At 47.5% G+C, this 20488-nt stretch overlaps 1 long non-coding RNA gene across 2 annotated transcripts in view; it reads left to right on the plus strand.

Moving 5' to 3' along the window:
• Positions 1-801: 801 nt before the first annotated feature.
• LOC116961021 overlaps positions 802-20488 on the plus strand; it is a 46547-nt gene continuing 26860 nt past the window's right edge. For both annotated transcript variants that reach the window (XR_004406723.2, XR_004406724.2), the window contains exon 1: positions 802-895. This is a non-coding gene — a long non-coding RNA (uncharacterized LOC116961021). The remainder of the gene's footprint in view (positions 896-20488) is intronic.

Here is a 20488-nt window from a genome sequence, read left to right on the forward strand (position 1 = left end):
TTCTCTTCTGTCTTTTTATCACTCTGGTTGCAATCCTACCACCCGCAGCTGGATGCGTGCACACACCATTGAAAGAGTTGTTGCATGCAGTGCATGCAGCGGTCAGAGACTGTATCACATCAGATGCAACTTCTGGAGCCATTTTCCCTTTTGGATTTTTCTGGGTTTCCAGCCATGGAAACAGGCTGCAAGATGAGCTTGACAGTGCTTGTTCTCCCATCCATTTTAGTCTGCTTGAGTTCCCAGCAGATCAGCTAAGCCCTGACCTGTGATGGAGGGTCTGTTGAGAGTACGGGTCCCAGGAAAGCAGGCAAACCCCACCAGTTCTGTGAATATGGGTTGCAAGGCTGAAATCAACACCTGCCCCAGCCAAGAGTCTTGGAAATGAGGGGGAGGCTGAAATTAGGGATGTGTTCAAGTTTCAGGTGGTAGCAATGATGGGGTGGGGGTAGCCCACCAATAACATCTCTTGCTCAATCCCGGGGATAATTGCAAGCAGGTGTTATCAACAGAGAGGAATAGCAAAGAATCACAAAATGGTTTTGGTTGGAAAGAACCTTTAAAGATCATCTAGCTCCAACCCACCTGTTATGGGCAGGGACACCTTCCACTATATCAGTTTGCTCAAGAAGGGAAAAGAAACCTGATGCCAGGTGAGCATTGTAGCACCTGGAATTGGTAACGAGAGGTAATCAATCTTGTTGACCAGAGGAAGGGAGAGTGAGATGGTCAGGGTGTTGGGAGAGGTGTGTGAGCAAGGAGAATTTGGGGGTTAGTTTTGGTATTCTGTTTCAGCTTTGGGGGAGAGAAGCCTCTGCAAAAGCCTGAGAAGGACCATGAACAGTTGATCAGTGAAGGGTGACTGACGTGAACAGGAAGAACTCAGGAACTGAAGGTAAGTTTTGCTGGGCGTGTTTTGGTAGTGGTTGTGGCTGGAGATGAAGGTATCTCATTTAGCCCTCATTCCTTCCCTCTCTCTAGTCTGAAGTTGGATTGTGGTAGTGGACTGAATTAAGGCAGCCCTGTGAGCGGGGCAGGCTGGTGGTGTGGGGCTGCAGTGAGCTGTGCTGGCTGGGGCAGGGGTACTCTGGCCTCGGGGGGTTTTGCCTGTGCCTGGCTCAAGAGGACAAAACTAGCTATGGGGGAGTGGGCTGCTGGCCAGCTGCTTCCTGGGCTCAGAGGAGCAAAGCATACCTGTTTTTCTGTGTTTGTGGAAGTTGTATTACCAAATCTTTCTTGGGAAATTGCCCTTGCATTGCGCAACTCAAAGAATAAAGGGGGGGGGGGGGGGGGGCGGAAAAGTAAACTTGTATTACCGTGTTTGTAGCTCTTTGAGGACAAAGTGTTCCTCCCCTGGCCTCCCCCAACCATGAGGATTAGCAGCATCCCATCTTCTTCAGTTGATTCAGAAAGTGAGGTTAAGTACAATGCCTAAAACTCCAGGACCCGAGGGTATGCAATTCCCTGAACTCGTAAAATCATGACTTGGCAAATCCGTGTTAGCTGCAGAGCTGTTCATGCTCTTAACCTGTATTTCTCCTAAGCCAATTAGGCTGAGTTTCTAGTGAGGGCAATGATGGCTGGGCACACTCTTTTGAACCAATAATGTAGGTGGCTGGAGGAGATGAGTGGCCTGCTAATGAGGGAGCGGCTGCCTGCTAGCGATGCATAGCTAATGATCCCTGTCTCTAGCAGTCCATGGCCAGGCGGAACAAAAAATCTATTTCCACCAAGTGCTTCATTACCATCCAGCTACACTCAAATGAACAGCTCCGTTTGGTGGAGAGCGGGGAGGGCAATGTGACTGGAACATGGCTGTTTGGGGGAGACATATCGTGTTTTCCCTGCATCACCCTGGATAAGCCTCTCTGCCTCTTTGGGCATTGCTGTTCTTTCCCCTCCCTGCCTTTGCAATAGTGCTGCTCTGAGGATAGTGTTGAGAGTGAGATGGGTTGTGATACATGCTGCAGGTTATAGAGAAGAGGAGGAGTGCCAAAATCTAGAGGTTTTAGTGCCGTAGTTTGGAGATGCCTGCCTGGTTAGTGTCTGTCACTTCTTCAGCCCCTCCTCAGGGGCTAATACCCTTCTGGGTCTGGGGAGGGAGCTCTGGGAAGCAGGCAAGCCCCAAGATAAAAGGTGCATAGTCCTTGTGAAACACAGTGTTTTGTCCAGGATTGGTCCTTGTTTGTTGAAACCAGCATCGAAGATGCAGGCAGGCTGGGGCTCTGGGCTTTGCTGCAGCTCCGCACCAGGAGGAGTGTGCATCTCTGGAGCTGGGATGATTTGGTGTAGTGCAGGGGGAGGTGATGGGTGGCACTGGTGTAAGCAGTCAGGCTGTGAGTTGCTGTATGCCAAAGCTCAGGTGTGCAAGAGGCTCTGTCAGCTTCTCTGAAGGGGCTGGGCTTGCTGCGTGCTTCTCGGTTTCCCGATGTGTGATGGCGGGGGGAAGGTGGGCAGGGTAGGAAAATCTGCTGAAAGATTTCATCCTTTCAACAGATTAAACTCTTCTTGCAGAGCTCCTGTGCGTCTCCCCTCCCACTTGAAATTATAAATACATTTTTTTCAGTGAGTTGGTGAAAAATTCAAGCCTGCTACTGTAAAGACCCCATCTTCTAACCAGGCCCTGTGCGATCTATACATGTCAGTTGATGTAGCCTCATTGGACTGCTGTGGTTGGTAAAGTGTATTGAGATGCCTCCAAGATGCTAAAGAAATATAAATGATTGCTGTTAGGCTAATTTATTACTATTTAGCAGAGAACAAATGCATTTTTAAAGGGATAATGGCAAATTAAAAATCCTATTAAGCAAATTTGCTTACCTAGTACTTAGTAACAACTTGGGCTTAGATCCCGCAGTTGTTTAAATGCGTGCACAACCTTACTCAAGCGTGCAGGCCCAAAGAAATCTTAAATCTCTGTGGGATCAAGAACATGGATATTTCAATGTAAAATAATTAAAAATAGAAAACCCCCACCAAATTAGTCTTTTGCAGTTGGCACTGCTAGTCTTCTCCTGACTCACTGCCTTTGCTTGGAAAATGAAAATCGATGAGGTCAGTTTTACTTCTGTTTCTAGTTGGTGTCAAATCAGTGACCTCAATGCAGAGCTGGTTGTGCAGGAGTGTGGTATTGATCCTGCCTCTGATCCACAGCGTTTGACATCAGCAGACAGAAACCTGTGCTGGCCTAAGAGGCTGTGCCTGCCTGTACTGCTGGGTCGGGTGGCTGCGCCCACCCTTCGGCTCTGGGGACCCGCAGGGTGCGGTGCTGTGCCCCACTTACATGAGGAGTGTGCTGGCTGGATGGATTTGGAGACCTGACTGCTGTCATCCAGCGCAGGTGGTCTGCACTGCCAGGGGCAGCCCAAAGCAGGATTTACTACTAAAAAATTATTCTGAAAACTCTTTTTCTTGGGCTGCTGGATAGACACAGTCAATTTTCTTCAGGTGTTTCTTAACTTACCTTCCACACCTGTGCAGCAGCCCATGGACTGTTCTGCTCTGTGCCATTCCCACCTCTCCTTTGAAAGAACTACAAACACCCAGTTAAGGCTCCAAGAATTTGTAGAAATCAGTCTTTTCTTCAAGTCCTAGTTTGTATTGTAAATCAAAGCAATAATCTTTCTGCAGTCCTGGGTCAGAGACTGGCATTTATTTATGTTGTTAGCTATAGCTTTTCATGTGTTCTGGTGCAGATAATGGGATGCCTTCTTACCAATATGGCTTGCTCACTCAGGCTGCTTCTTGGTGTGGCGTGTCATGGAGGTGGCCCTGGCTGCAAAGGACTAGCGCGGGTGGCAGGGAGGAGCACCAGAAGTCAGCTATGGTGCTTCCACACAAGTCTGTCCAGACACAAGCGGTGCAAAGCCAGAATGAAGCTTCAGTTCATCAGCTGAAATACTACTGGGGTCAGTAATCCTTAAACAGAGAGCACATATGGAAGTGTTTTGAGCAGGGATGTATGCCTGTGGTGGTCTGTTGTGAAGATGGCTTGAGAAGGTCCTACATGGCTCCCTTGGTTACACTGATAGAGCTGTTTACAAGGCTTCACTCTGCGTTCCATTGCTGAAACAACCTGGTTGTAAAACAGCTCCTGATAGCTGTACTAGCACAGTGGAGGTGTGCAAGCACGTTGTGAGGGCAGGAATGAGCTGCTGGAGGGGCTAGGATGAAAAGCTCTGGTTGTGAGGGGAATTTTAGCAGGCTTTGCATGGCCAAAAGCAGTATGCTCTGGACCTATGCCCTGGGATTTCTACTCCGTGGCTGGCAAGAGCTGACATCTGCTGAGATCCACGTTTTAAGTGAGCTCTGGCCAAAAAATAAAAATATGTGTAGATCCATCCTTATTTCCATCGCTTGGAAAATAAGAATGTGGTGGCAGTGTGAATAAACTCTCACCCAAACCAGCCGTTTAGCACAGGGCTGGGTTCTCGCTGTGGTCACCAGCACTTTGCTTTTCTCCACACAAGCCTCATCCCTTGCAGATCTTGGTGCTTTCTGGAGTCTTCCCTCTCCTGGTCTCATTGCATCTGGCAATCCAGGTGATGGTCTGCCCTGCCCACGCAGTGTGTGGGGGCTGGTCCCCTAAGACTGGTCCTTACTAGCTCTTCATTAGCAGTTGACTTGCTGAGGAAGGCCTGCAGGGAGGCCGGAGGCAATTCTTGCTCCAGGCACCCACCAGTTTGTGCCTGCTCTGTCCATATTTCAGATTTGAGATGTTAGTGAGTCCTGTGCATGTTCTTGTTGGAAATGACATGTGTTATAGTTTCTGTAGCAAAAAATATACTTGTGAATGCGTTCCTCAGGAAAAACGGTGAGTTCAGATGACGGCTTTCAGAAATCCTTCCTCACTATTTGTACAATGACTTCTATTTATGAGAAAGTACAGCTTCTGTGAGCACCCTAAATTTGAGCTGTTTGGTAAAAGGTTTTTTCAGCTGAGAGATGAAGTTTTGATAGTCAAAATACTTTGTTTTGGATGTACGAAGCAGTTTTAAATTACTTTTTTGACCAGATTTCCCCAGAACTAATCCTTTCTCTTGGATGTGACATACTTTTGACCAACACTTGGATGCTTTGGTACAGAAACAGTGTTTTTCGGTTGAGGACAGCCTAAAGCACTTCTGGGAAGGGAAATGGACTCACTCGGCAGTCAAGGATTGATACAGCTCTGCCTGTATCTCACTTAGGTGCCACTTCCAGCTCAACATCAGTGGTCACCCAGGCAGAGGGAAGTGACCCACTGCAGAGCATGAATAACTACTGAAAAATGGGGGATATTGGCCCCAGCTTCCACAACGTGGTTCTTACCAAATGCAGAGATGCTGGGGGGCCCCTCATGGCCAGTCTGACTGTACCTTATATTGCAACGTACTGTGATTGAATCTGATAAAAAACAAACCAGCAGATATTTTGATGTGAAAGTAACACCTTCCTATGAAAAGGGATCCCTCTTTCTATTTCTAGTCTGCAGCAGTGTTATAGCAAGCTTCTTTGTGGCTTGCAGTATGCTTTTATTGTGATAGATCAGCTGGGCAAATATTCTTCAAAACAGGCTTTTTATCTTCTCTGCTACAGGCAGGTGTTAGCCTCAGTTTGCAGGAGAGAACTCTTATGGGGAAAGCAGGAGCCTGCTGGTGTATCGGTGTCCTCGGCAGGCTCACGGGGTGGGCTGTTCCCCGGGATGTGGGAGCGGGGTGGATGTGAGTCATGCCTTGCCCTTGTCATTCCCTTGTTTCCTGAGCCGCGCTCGCTCATCTTTCTGAGCGCAGGATGTGGGTGGCTTTATTTGGAATGTTACAAGAATCCCTGAGTTAATTGACCAACACAAATTTTGTTAAAAAGCCTTGACATTGATAATGAGAAGTAAGAGCTGAGAGGTAAAACACATGCTCTCTAGACAGGCATTAGCAGTACCCCCACCCTTCCAGACTCCTCCTGAGGTAGTGTGGCAGAGAGCTTAGGTCAGTTAGTTTTAAAATTAACTTCTAGTCCTCAAGGCAGCCTTTAAATAGAGTATTTGAGCTGTGACTATCACTAGCCTTTTTAGGCTGCATAAGGGAGGGATGGAAGAGCATAGACCCAGAGAAATCCGTAACTACTGGTCACTGGTCTCATGACTGATCCTGGGCAGATCCTTCATCTCAGAGCCCCAGGCCCTGCAAACTGAGCTGAGATATGGTGTGCTAATTAGCCCAGGAGTGGGGATACTCCCCTCTCCTCCAAGGGACAGACTCCAGGTGCTGTTAGGCTGCCCTTTTCAGCCCAAATCTGTCAAGGTCTCACCATAATGCAATCCAAATGGATGTTGTTCCTGCTCCTCTCACCTTGGATGCTGATGTAGCTGTGCAGAAAGCTTGGCCTTGCAAGTGTGCAGAGGGACCAGCTCATGTTGTTTTGTTGCACTGAGAAGCTACATCAGTCCATCTCTGAGGTGCAGAGCCGTTTCCTTCTCTTGAACCAGTGGGTTAGGACCAGGAGATACACAGGATCCTTGCACAAAGGCAAGAAAAAATTTTAAGGGGGGAAAACTTGTCAGATTAAAAGGGGAAAAAAAAAAAAGGCAGAAAAAACCCCCAGACACCCTCCAAGCCTGGTAAGCAAGGTGAAGCTCCTGAAAAAACACTTGCTGCTTGGCTGCTGTAGTGATGTGACAGTCTAAGCTGCAGTGACCTGGTCTTTTCCATGTCAAAGCACGGCAATGTTAATGTGCCTCTTCACCTTCCCTTTGCTGTCAGTGGGGAGGAGTCTCCAACAGGACTGTGGCTGCTGTGGTGCAAATCACATAATATATTTCTCCAAGGACGTGAAGTTATCCCCATTCTCGGCTTCCAGGCCCAGATAGAAATTCATGATGAAAAGATGCTCCTGAGGGCATCAGGACAGCAGCGAGAGGAATATCTTCATTTGCTTCCGGAAACCGGCAGAAGCTCGGTGCTCGGGATGGCTCCCGTCCAAAGCTGCGGTGCTGTCCTGGTCTCTCTCTGGACGCTGTGCTCCCCTGCCTTTCCCTGGTGGTGTGGGTCTTGCAGGTGATCCATCAGCCCGCATCTTTCCTGAAGTGGCAGGACTGCAGCCGTACATCTCTGATCGATACCGCCCAACCTTGACATGGAATCAGTCACTCGTAGCCAGCTCATTACTGCTGGCTAACCGTTTGCCTCCAGCAGCCCCTTAATAGTCTTTCCCGGCTGCCGCCGAGTCACAACGGGAGTGTTTAGCAGTCTTATTTACATGCAGCATTTCACCAGTCCCTCCTTCCCCTTGCTCACAGCTTGCCATCTGCTCCAGAGCCTCGGAGGAGATAGAGGTTGCAAAGCAGGGACAGGAGCATCGTGCCTGTGCGTTGTCTCTATGGTGACTGAGTGCCATTCCTCGTGGTAGCTGGGGGGGCTGGTCCCAGGTCTGCCCATTTTAGGCCTTCTCTGCTAAAAACCTTTCTTTTTTCCAGAAGATTTTGGCATTGTGCTTTGCTCTTATTTGGGCTTTGAAGCTTTTTTGAGTTACAGCAATTTTAATCCGCTGTGTGTTTTAGTCTTCTCATCTCTGTGTTTACACTCTCCAAGGGGTGGGGAAAGCTCAGGATGCTCTTCCTAGAGAGCAGCTTTAAAATAGCAATTTATTATTTGTAAATTAGTGGATGGATGAGGTCTGGGAATAGCGTTCCTGCGAGTCTATTAGCTGGGCAGGTTGTGCCCTGTGTCACTGAAAAGATGCTTTCCTTTATATCAGCAGCAAAGTCTTAGACTTGACTGCTGACCTTGGTCATGAGCCATTAATGATCTCTGAAGGAAGAAATACACTGACACATGCACATTGGGGGATATTTGGTACATCTGCTAGCATGCTATTGATTTACATGAGCAAACTCAGAGTACAGGGTTTTTTTTTAATGGCTTTTATTTAAACTGAAGTCCAAGTTTCAACCTTGGCCCCTGATTTTTCATGCAAAGAAACAATTTCAACCTTGGGAGTGAGAATGTGGATGATGGTGAGAAATGATGTGTGTGTAGGCAGCAGGGTTGGAGAAGCAGCTGGCCTTGGTGGGGAGGGCAGCCAGAACTGAATGGTGGAGAATGGGAAAGGGCAGTGGTGTTGGAAATGAGGGAAGGTGGCATTTGAGACAAGTGATGTTGGTTGTGTGGTACTACCAGGGACCTCTCTTCCTCCTCATGCAGTCTCTTACAAGGCAGAGTCACAGGCCTAGACATGTGGTACTGTGGCAGAAAACCCAGGCAGAGCAGCACTGGCATGTTTTGGTTGGCTGCTTTGCTGACTGTTGTGATATTTGTGATCCTCACTTGTGATATAGGAACCCCATGCTCTGGCACTGTAGTTGCACAGGACCTGAGGTGCAGCCCTGCCCTCAAACTCCCAACATCAGCACTGAGGATCAAACTGATGTATATGCCACCCCTGCTGAATAAAAGTAATGTTTTTGTGAATCTTAACTAGTTCACTACATTACTTCAAGTGATTATCCTGTCTCTTTCCTGATTGGGGAAAGTATTTTTTTTTAAAATACAGAGTGTGGGACTTTATTCTTAAATGTTTGGAGAGAAACAATAGTGCTAAAGGTATCTTTACTCTGGTGTGAAAGATGGGAAGGCTTGCTTCAGGAAGCTTATGGGCAAGGAATGTTTTCCAATCTCATGTCTAGAATCCCTATTTTAGGGCCTCAGTTTGTTTTCAGTGGTGAGAAAAATATGGGAACTTTAATTTCTCTATTCCAGTGCAAGCAGTGTTATGCGTATTGAGGTGCACTGTCCCCTGCATTTAATACCAAGGAGGGAAAGGCCATTTGCCCAGAGCTTGAGCTTGGTGGAGATTAGAAATTAGAGAAGGCTGGCAGCTAAATGTTTTCCTTGTTACCAGGGTCTGTGGTGAAGCAGCTGGCAGACTCTGGGAGTTTGACCTCTGTAAAGGGTGAGGAGCAGACACCCAAAGACTATTTGTCCCTTTGGTGTGAGACAGCCCTTGCCATCAGCACAGCTGCACTGTGCTCTGCGTGCACACCATGGACAAGAGGTCCCCGACTCGGTGACCTGAGGTTTTCATGCCCATGCCTTTCCAGGCAGAGGTGGATACAACATTCCCAGGAAAGCTGGGTCTCTTGGCATGTTTGACGGAATAGTGCCAGCCTCTCGGGATAGCGCTGAACCTTACTGTTTGTCTTAGTACTGAGACCAGGCTTGCGCAGGTGCAGAGCGTGTACTCGTCCAGCTATCTCTGCAGCCTGCCTCGGCAGGCCCCGTGAAGTTATTAATGCTCCCACCAAGGGAGAGGCTGCAGCGTGGAGCTGCACTGTGTTAGTTTACAGGATTACAGAGGAGGATTATGGAGGAGAGACTCTGAATGCTGAAACCGTGGGAGCACTTCAGTCAGCAGCTGTGCTTCCCGCCACGGCAGTCCTTGAAGGATGAGGCACAGTCGTAGGAGGTCGGGCTCAGCACAGTGCCGTGCAGCTGCCTTGGGCCTCTTCCGTGCCCTGCAGGGGCATGGCTCTTCCAGTTCATCGGGGACTCTGTCCTCACATCAGTTGGTAATGAAGGAGAGCTTTGTGTTTCAGGGTAAGATTTGTTAGACCTCTGTTTCTCCTCTGGATTTCAAGAGCTGAATATAGGGTTTCGTAAGAGAGGACTTTGTGCTAGGTTCTCATGTGTACAAATGTAGCTCCAGAGACAGAGGACAAAGGCAGCCTGAAATGGCTTTGCACACCAACTTTTACGCAGCAAAGATTGTCTGCAACGCAACGGAAGTTATTGTTTCTTTCCAAAAAATGTTTCCCCCACCCTCCTTTATAATGGAATTAGACAGCAGATTAATTTTCTTTTATGTGGGAGAAGTTGGAGCTTCTCTTTGAGGTGAAGTAAAAATAGATCATCTTGACTTGTTACATGTTGCATAATTTCCTGGATTTTTTTTCCCTTGGAAAAGTTGTTAGGAAAATAAAACACTCCTTGGATGGTGTGAAGATGAGAGGGCTGGGTTGGGTGGGGAGAAGGCCAGGCTAACAAATTGTCTCGCTTCCCAGGAGACCAGGGGAAGGTTGGTATATTCTGGGAATACCAACAACTTGGATGGCAGGCAGGCAATAGGTGATGGAAGTGAACACATATATATATATATATATATATATATATATATATATATATATATATATATATATATATATATATATATATATATATATATATATATATATATGTATATATGTATATATATATATATGTATATGTGTGTATATATATATATATTTATTCCAGAGTCATAAATTGAACAACCAAGTTGTTAGGCTCCTAATCTTCATGGCCCCAGCAGCTGGGATGGTACATCCTACCTGCAGTCTGGCTGCTCCAGAGTGAGTAGGGCTACACCAGCATAGATAACACAGCACAGGGATATCGTGTTCATCTTCTGTCTGAGGCTGGGAAGATTTGTGCGGTCCTGGTAGCACAAGGTGATACATGACATCAAGGCCTGAGCACCTGTCTAGTCCATCTCCTTCTCAGCCAGACCTCAGCCCCAACTGCTGCAGTAATCCAGATGCAATCAATCTGGCACTTTCAAATATTTATGAATCATTGATGGATTTTTTTTTAAAGTTTGAAGTTGTAGCTTTCATGGAATTTGGTTTGATTAGCTGGAAAGTCAATATTTTCACTGCGCTGTGTCTGAGCTGCATTAATTCCAGGCCAGGCAGCAGCAATAACAGCACTGCAGTGCTAATGGCTCTCTGCCTGCAATGGCTGGCATTTAGGCAGTCTGGGATGAGCTTGGAGCATGTGGAGGAACCTTAGAGAGACGATAATAAAGCAGTACAGCTCATGGTGAAAATTGGCAGAGGCATGTAAAGAAAAGGCCTATAGCAATGTTCAGGAATCTGCAAGATGAGGCATTGAGGCTGCCTTTTCTTGATAAGTCATCTCTTCCAGCACATCCAAACAAAGTGGATTGCTTTTTTACCACAACTCCCATTAACTTGTCTTAAAAGAATAAGGCACCTTCAGCAGAGTGAATCAGAACCTCGTGGGACCAGACCTTTATTCTTTTTAGCTGATGCAAATAGGAAATTGATGGGTGAGAAAAGTTATCGGTGTCTTTACAGGTGAGGGAGCTAAGCCATAGGGGAATTGTATGAGCTCAGCAGAGGCACAAACACCATCTCCTTCTTTCTGTCACTTCATGCCATGATAGTCATTGCTTGTGCTGGAGAACTCACCTCTCCCATTCATATCTGTAATATCTGTCCTGTTCCCAGTAAACTGTCCCAGTCCTGCTCCAAAGGAACCAAACAACTTCCATGCTAACTTGATATGGCTGAATAAACTGACTCAGAGTTTGTAAGATCTCCACCATTAGTGTAGGCTGTAGACAGAGCTTCCTGTGCTCTGTGGGTATCTATCTGAGCATCTCTGAGTCGTGAGTTACAGGGAATGTACCTGCATCTGTCAGGGTCTGGATATTTCAGTGTCATTCCATTGGTTAAGTGCCTGCAGTGGAAAGTCATGTTCTAGGGTATTTCCTTTAAATCCACACGCCACGGTGTATCTCTGTCAGATCAAGGAGCCCAAAGAAACCCAGTTGTTTGCAGCAGGAAATGTTTATGATAACTTGTACTCGCTGGGCAGGGGGAACGGGGGCTGAGGTTGTCTGCTGTGTACAGATGAGATCAGCCCTTGTAAAGGCACAGTGGTGCTCTGCAGTGATCAAACGCACCATGCCTGGACTCCATCCTGGAAGGCAGCCGTAGCTCTGCCGATGAGGCTGCAGGGACATGAGGGCCAAAGCCTTGAGTCAGGTTTCTCCTGGATCTCTGTATCAGGAGCTGAGGCTGGGGGCCACCCTGGTGTGGCTGTGGATAAGGCGATTACAGAGCATTTGGGGATGCAGAGCATATTTCTGCTAGAGCTTCTTGTGTGCTGCAGGGCTCTCGTATTGCTGCAGTCTAGCTAAGAGGTGACAAAAGGTGTGAATAACTGTGGCTGTGGCACTGTTCTCGGGCTGGGTTGAGCTGAGATCCTGGCATTAATAGTGTGGATCACAGGTGCTCTGACATGGGAGCTTAAAGGCAACAAGGGATGCAAGGAAGCGTAAGCTAGGAGCTGAATTGACTGTGCCGGTAGCACCACTAGCCCCTGGCTTCCAGGACTCTGCAATTCTCGAGGTGAATTTACATAGCCTGTAACTTCAATTCAGCTCCCAGTGTGGTCCCTTAGCTGTGAGCTGGTCTTGTCTCAGTTCTAGGACACCCTTGTGGCATTGGCATCCGTGTGAATGGCAGAAGTGATGACAGTGCTGTTCTAAACTTCGCGGGCTTTTCAGCAGTGTTAAGTATGCAGTAATGATGCCCAAGCTCTTCTGAAGGAGGAAATGCAATGGAAAGCTGCAGAGCCTCACCTGACTGCTCCAAGGTTGTCAGATGCTGTGAGGCTCTCAGTCTGGAGGAGTGTGTACAGATGTACATGCATAACCCATCCTTCAGGAGAGAAACCGCAGTAAGTACTGGTGAGAGGGATGGCAGATCCTCACAGATTTATGCTGATCATAGAGGTGCTAATGCCTTGCTTTTATGGCTTGATCTTGCTCCTGTCTTTTGTGGTGGCTAATAAATACAAGCCAGTTTATCTTCTGCTTTGGCTCTTCCTGTGACCTTCCTTTAAATTTGATCAGGTTCCTGATGCATAGATTGTCTTGCCCCTTACCATGTAGAGACCTGCCCTGGGATGATCCCGTGTCTCACTATAATTTCTGCTGCAACGTCTTATTTCAGACTTCATTCTGGAGGGATAAGACTGCATTCAATCATACTCCACAGGGTACTAAAAGCCCACGGTCTGGGTGATGCTGTGTGTAATCTGCCTTGTCAATACCCATTGTTCACATCCACAGCAGTGAAGAGGGGTTTGCCAGCTGACTGGGTGATTCTGAACCTGAAGTACAATGCTGACTTGCCTTCCCTAGCCTGGCTCTCCTGCTTTCACTTCAAGCATTTTCTTCCCGTTCTGGGTTCTTGGAGCATTTGGCGAAAATGTACTGTGTTCACCTCCAGGAGGTGTACACGTGGGGAGCGTGGTACAAGGATTCCCTCGTTACATGTGAGGGAAGTGTCTTCTTACAAAGGCAGCTGTGGGGGGCATTGCCATCTAGTCCTCTGCCTTAGCTGTTGGATCATGTTCCCATTAGTCACCTCCAGAGGAGCCAAATCAATCCATTGCTACTTCGCAGTCTTCCCCGCAATTGCCTGCCAAAAGCAACCCTTAAGGAAATGAAATGTCACTTATCTGGAAACTCTGCTTTCTTCTTGAAAGTGAGTGAACTTACCTGCAACATCAGAGTTCCCAGGGCTGCAAGGTCTGCTTCCCTACCAGCTCACACTAAGATAAACCAAATGCGTGGTCAGAGGGAAAAGCCCAAACATCATAATGGATAATGGCTGCAAGTGCCTCTTCCCTGTAGACTAGAGATGTAGCTCATTGCAGGGGCTTGGCCATGGCTTTCCATAACAAGTGCCATGCCTGGACATGCTGGCTTATTATTTTCGCAGGCCATTTGTGCTTTGTTTGCTTCCCATGGCAAACTCAACTGGAGACGGGAAGTCCTTGTCTTGCAGAGACCATGGGTTAAAATGGCATGAGATGTAACGGGGGGAGAGGAAGATCACTTGACAGCAGGATCAGGTGCAGCTGGTTATGGGGGAGGGCTTGAGAAGGCAGTTGGGACAACTTTATGAAACATGTATGGTGTGCACAGCAGTCAGATCTAGTATGTGCTTGACTGTCATCATTAGCGTGATGTGCTGCTGGCACAGGAACACCTTCGCTGCTGAAAGCAGTCCTCGGAAGAGATGGTGAATGTGCCAGTTGCAGCGAGGTGACAGTGATGCAGTAGATAAAGGGCAGCCTGGGAGTGGGAATTTGTGTTTTCTGATCCTGTTCAGGGCCCTTTGAGCTTGATACTGATTCTGTTTGCAAGCTGCTTGGTTAGGGATGCCCTGAGTACATGCCTGCCTAACACAACATGCTGCTAGTCTGTCTTGGACCCTAGACACTACTGTCATAAGGTCAAGAGCAAGAGGCCCCAGACTCCTTGCAGCATCAGTAGCCCTTGATATGCAAGAGCAGTGAAGCAGTAGTCCCTGAAAATTTGTATTTGGACACTTGTTCTTGGACAGCTGATTATTTCTGTCTGAGAGAAAAACCTGGCCCTTGTATCTGCCTGGAAAAAAAAAAAAAGGATGCTTTCGCAAGATACCAAGATCTTCTAATCCTGTCTTCTAGAAGCACCTGCAGTTCTTCCCACCTTCTTGCTACCTGGAAATTTAGTAAGTTCCCTTTTTGCTCCGTCATCCAGGTCAGTAGCGAAAGCTCTGAAGAGGCCTGATATGTGACAGATTCCTACAAAATCCTGTTTGTCGACATGTTCTTCCTTTGTAGCAGAGGAGGCCACTGGTATCTGCCCTCTGCACATGGCTATCTGAACAGTTTTATACCTGCCCTGTCATAGTTTCTCTTAAGACCATATTCCCCTTGCCTATGGGAATGGCAGGCAAGACAGTGTCAAAAGCCTCACTAAAGCTGAGATGTTTGACAGGTAGTGCTCTCTGCCGAAAGCCTGTTACGCTGTTATAGGAGGAAAATAGCTTGTCTTGATGTGATTTGCTCTTGACAAATCCATATTGGCTGCAACTCATCTCCTTGTTATCTCATTGATTTTTTTGGAGGGCTTGGAATTGGGTGCTCAGGGAACAGGGCAGTGCATGCGAAGGTACAAGAGCTTCCTATCTGCGGTATGACTGTTGCGTTGTTGGCCACTGCCACTGGAGTGTCCTTCTCCTGGACTTCAAATTGCTTGTTGCTGCTCAGCACCACAGTGGCAGTGGAGTGGTGGTCCACGTGCCCCCCGTGATGGTTTGTCACACCCTAGTGGCACAGTGGCCGTGGATGTGGTGCTGCTGTAGGCTTCAGGGGACTCGCTTTTCACGCTTCCTTTGGAGGCTTTTGTTCTGTGATCCTGTGGCCTGGGGTTCCGTTCCCCCTTGTTCACAACATGCCTGGCTGTTGCCTTGCAGGCACTGACAGTGTTCCACCCCAGATCTTCCCACTGTACAGCAGCCCTTGGGTATTGACCAGCTGCAGTGAGTGGAAGGTGAGCTTGTTTGTGCTTCTGTAGCACCAACTCTGTTCTCCTGTGTTAAAAAGGATGATGCTTCTTTTTCACCTCTCATTAAGAGGCTTGGCTAGGGAAAGGCAGGATGAGATGCAATTTCCCTGGTCCCTCTCCTCTGAGCTCCCGTTGAAGACGTGAGTCACTTCTCACACTGTAAAGAGAATGCCAGCAAAAATGGCAGCACTAGTTCACTTTTCTGTGGCTGCTGTGGGATCACATGCATGGTGTTGGGTGAGATTCCCATGGAGGGGATCTGCTGAAGGCTTGAGAGACTGAACCTGGTGCTGACTCGGGACTCTGGTGGGGAGAGGTTGGAGGGGACAGAGACAGTTGCAGATGATACTCGTGACAGCTGATAAGTGGTGTCTGGTGGTGGCTGGGCTTCTCCAAGTCAACAAGGAGCACAGAGATGTGCAAAGCCAGCTTTGTCGTAAGGGTCTTGATATCAGGAGATATGGTGAGAGGCAGTGGGGCCCTTCTCTGAGAGCTGGAAGTGATTTGATCCAGGGGCATGGGGGCAGCCCGACAGAGCAGATCACTTACTCTGTTCTTTAGAGCCTCAGAAATGCAGCTGAATCCAGGGCAAAACATCTGGGCTGTCCTAGCTTTGTTTATGCTCTTTCCTACCCATATCTCTGATAAGAAGCAAGTCATGCTTTTGAGTCAGGTGGAAACTCAAAGTACTGGCCTCTCCACAGTCTCCACATAGGTAGCACTGGTGGTTCAGATTCCCCTAAAGGTGGCTGTGGTGTCCCAGTAGACTTGCTTTGCAGTGGTGCTCAAAAGAAATGTCAGCAGCTTCAGGGTCATTGAAGCTGTCCGCTCTCCACTGTGGGGTAAAACAGGCCTTTGTAGATGCTTAGTTCCTGGGTTTTCCTCTGCTGAGATGGTCTTGGTTTTCCTCTCCTCCTTAGCCACCGGAGGGCAGGCAGGAATCCCGCAATTACAAGCCACCGGGGAAGGGAAACATTGGAATAATTAAAAAGCAATTAATGTTTGCACTGCTAGATCTGTGGTGGCGTTGCTCTTTCCAGTTGCATTCTCTGCCTCTGGGCTCCTCACCACCTGCTTCATTTTGTGGGTTTTCCTTTATCAGTTGCTTTTCATTTTCACTTGAGCTGGCTGTGAGAGCTGAAATAGAAGTTAAGATTAAGTTGCAGCTGAGATCTGCGTTGCTGGGAGGATTATGGAGTTGGCTGTGATGTGTTTGCTGCCAGGTAGGGCAGGAGGAATAAAGCCTTGTAGCAGGCTGTGATCAGACAGAAGCCTCTGCTTTCCAAGGCTGAAAATGCTGCTATGGGGCCACATGCTCCTAGGCTCTGGTCTGTACTGGTGTAACCAATACCACTTCTGTTATGGAACTGGTTGATCCAATCTAAACAGCTGGACAGTGGTGACCTCCCCGGTGAACTGGAGCTTCTGGGCTAGCCCTGTATAGTTGTCAGCACTGGTAGAGGTTCAGACAGCCACATGGAGAAGAGCAAAATCTGCTCCCACTGATGCATTTTAGTCTGATGTAGATCATAGGTGTAGTAGAGAGAAAAAAAAAAAAAAAAAAAAAAACAAACGCACAAAAAAACAAAAGGCGCTTTGAGATAGATATCATCTTTTTTAATTGTTTGGGTGAGCTCAATTTCTGTAATAGCTTCCTCCAGGAAGCTCCCTGGCTGTGCCTGTTGTCCATGTCGAGGAGATGCATCACCTGAGAATTAAAATGCTATGAGGTAGGAGGCAAAACAGGCCAGGGCCAGTAGCTGCCATGGAGGGAGGGGTAGGGCACTAGCAAGTGTGCATGCAGTAGGACTGGTCTGAATGCACAGACTGTACTGAGTTAAAATAACCAACGCTGAGTGGCTGTTTCTTCCAAAGTGTTAAAAATATCCCAGATTCTCCATGAATCCGAGATGCAACTGCAGTTGCCTAGCACAAGTATGGATGACTGTCCTCCCTCAGAGCCCTGGTGGGAGCTGTAATACAGAGTTGATATTTTAAGGACCCTTACAGAGTAAATTGCTTTTAATCTTTAGTTTTGCAGCTGGGCTGACCCAGCTGAGATGTGAACCAGCTGTTCAGGGTGACCTGCTCCTTCCAGTGACTGAGTGTGAACTGACCTCTCATTCATGGCTCTCATGTGGGGTAGAAGGTCCAGCCCATGAAGTTGTCTGTACGTGATTGAGATGACATACTTTGAGAAGACTGCCATATTTCCCAAAGAGTCCTCCAGAGGTGAGACCCTTCCCCATCCCAGTGTGGAAGGAACCAGCTCTCAGTTTGAGGGAGGGCAGCCCGCTTCCCCCCATCTCCGGAGCTTGTTGGGATGCGGTATCACCCTGCCACAGCACGGAGGTGATATTGCTGCTGTTGTGTAAGAAAAGCACACAATAGCACAGTGATGCTGTCCCTTTGCTCTGCCCTTCGTGCACATCTTCTCATTGCAGCCTGTTGCCAGGTGCTGCTGGTATCTTCTCCCTCGGAGACTTGGCTGATGGAAGACCGATTTCCATCCTGCCACCTCTAGGCCTTTCTTTCCCTCTGCTCTCACTTCCCGGATTTATTCCAGGAGAAATTCAACAAGGAAGTCTGCTGTTGATGGAAGGGCTGCCATTTTCAGAGCTGTAAACTCCCCACCGAGCTGTTCCGAGCTCCCAGTGTCACAGGCACAGCCTTGTTTGCCATGTACGTCCAACTCCAGGACACGCATGGCAGAAACACTGCACAGCTTAGCAAGGGCCAAGGTGATCTCTAAAAGCATCTCTGTGTTGTTGAGATAGCTCTTATCTGTTGGGAGGGAGCGAAGGAGTGAGCAGGCCTGACCTCCAGAGCACAAATGAGACTAAAACCTCATGCCTGAATCTCTCAGTTGATCTATCAGATCTCCCTCCACCTACAAAAACATGAAAAAAATCAGTAAATGATAGTGAGGTGCTAGAAGATGCTTGGCAGAAAAGCGATTGTACTAATGGAGAGCAGTAAGAGGGTCGTGTGGTACTTGCAGCTGTGAAATATGCTATAAATTGGGTCCTGTGTGATGCTGAGCCACTGTCACAACATATGGCAGCCAGTGTGGGTTGTAAAGTCTGAGCCCCTTGGCGGGTGCCTACTGCCACCCAAAATGGCTCGAAGCCATCTGCTGTGACTACCCCTCCTCCCACCTCCTGCTGTAGTCATGGCCTGAGCGTGTATTTCCTGCTCATAGCCTGTGCAAAGCAGCCGCATCCTTCTCTTAGAAGAATTTGGAAAGATGTAAATCCAAATGTTTCATGTAAACCTTCATGTCAACGGCATGTTGATGTGTTGGAGATGTTACAGATGCTTCCTACCCTCTTCAACTGTTTTTTCCTTATTGGAAGGGTTCAGGGGTGCTGCAAGAGCAGTAGTCCCAAGAGTTCATGTCTAGGCTGAAATTCCTAAAACAAGGGACAATGAATGTTTGTTTAAAATTCCCTTCCATCTAATCTCTACAGATGCTAGTGAGATAACAACATTTTTTTCAGGGTTACTGAGCAACGAAAAAATATTTGGGTCAAGCTGAGCTGTTTACATTCGTCTTGGTTTATCCATCTTGTAGGGAATGAAACAAGTTTCTTATTAAGTTTTTTCCCCTTCATTTTATTTTTATCTCGTGCTTTGTATAAAAGTCTTCCATGTGAATCATGGATATTATGATTCCAGTCATGATGAAGGCCTTGTGACATCTCTTTGCTGTGATGGTACAAGAGAGATGAGTAAGCTGGGTTCAGTGCAGTAAGACCCAGCCTGGTATCTATCTCCTGCACTTCCTTGGCCTTCTGGTTTTGAATGGAGTGGCCCCAGTTTGTGAACTGGTGATGGTAATAGGAATAAATTTAAACTCTTGTCTTCTAATGAGATGCCCAGGGTTTCACATCCTGTTCTCCAGTCTGTGTGTGAAAATGCTCTCAAGGGAACAGACCTATTCTTTACATTCATACTGTTTTCATGAACTCTTCACTTTTTGATTCTAAGTGAAGGCTCAAATAACAAAATGTCTTTCAAAAGTCAGTTTCTGCTTTTTGTGTGATCACAAAGTCCAGATAAAGAGACTTACTGAAGGATTTGTTGTACAGGCCCTGGTCTTGTGGACCGCTTAGTGTTGTCTATCCATCCTAAAAAAGCACTAATTGATTGAAGATTGTCCCATAGTTTGAAAGGAATGTCCTATGCCTGTCTGAATATATTGGCCTCTGAAACTTGTAATCTATGTCCTGGGGCTCAGTTGGTCCCGTTGAATTAAAATGGTGGAGGCTGGAAAGCTAGAAATGATCAGCCATCGGTAAGGGGAGACCATCTTGTGCGTTAGCCCTCTGCTCACCGGCCAGGGGAAGCCGTCTCCCTTCGGGCCTCCTTGGAAGTGCTGCCACCTGAAAAGGATGGAGAAAAAGCCCTGAAGGAATGAACTGGAGACAGATGCTGCTGCACAAACTCCAAGGAAGCACCAGGCCTGGCTGAATAATCTGAAAGGCTTATCTGTCATTAAAGTCAAGGTTGTTATCCTAGTGCCCAGGGGCATGCCCCATGCACCCAGCTCCCCGGGTTGCTACAGGGCTCTGGGCAAGGAGTGGGTGGCTGCTTCCAGGAATACCTGGGGCTACCATGGGAGACAAGTGTGTTGCAAGCACATGAATGAAAAGTAGGTCAGCAGTGGGGAGCAGGTCTCCGTGGGCATTAGTGTGCTCTTGTGTGTGTCTGGCAAACTTGGGGAATGAGGGGGAAAAAAAAAAAAAACAAACAGCTGTTTTTTATCCTCTCCTTCCCAATGTGTACTGTGAAGGGAAGAAGGTATCTTCAGGGACAGCAGGACAGATCCTTCTCCAGAGCAAATCTTTGTAGCTCTGTTGATTTAGTTGGCACTTCACTGATTAATACCAGTTGAGAATCTGGGCTGGAGTGTTTTGTATGCTTGTAAATAATTGAACACCATGTGAATACAATGATGTAAGGGAGGATGGGAATAAAGCAGAGACTCTGAAAAATTTTAGGGTTTTTGCAACGAGGCTGTTATGTGGAAACACATTGGCATCTTGGCTGCAAGGCGCTATGGTCGAGTGTGAGGTTTTTTTATCGTAATTATAAGGACTATAGCTGGAGAGCTGTTGAAACTGCGAAAAACGGCAAGCACATGTCAGATGGGGAGGAGACTGCTGCCAGCTGTTTCCCCCTCCCTGCTGCCTGACTAGGTTTGATAAATATGCATTATTTTTTAATACTAAGAATGAGTCCTAGTTCTGGCAAGGTGCTAAATTGTCAAACCTGGAGATTAAAGCCCTCGTTATCCGGGATGAAGCAGTGACAGAACAAGCTT

The sequence above is a fragment of the Tyto alba genome, unplaced genomic scaffold (assembly GCF_018691265.1).
Source record: "Tyto alba isolate M040663 unplaced genomic scaffold, T.alba_DEE_v4.0 Super-Scaffold_41, whole genome shotgun sequence".
Lineage (NCBI taxonomy): Eukaryota > Metazoa > Chordata > Aves > Strigiformes > Tytonidae > Tyto > Tyto alba.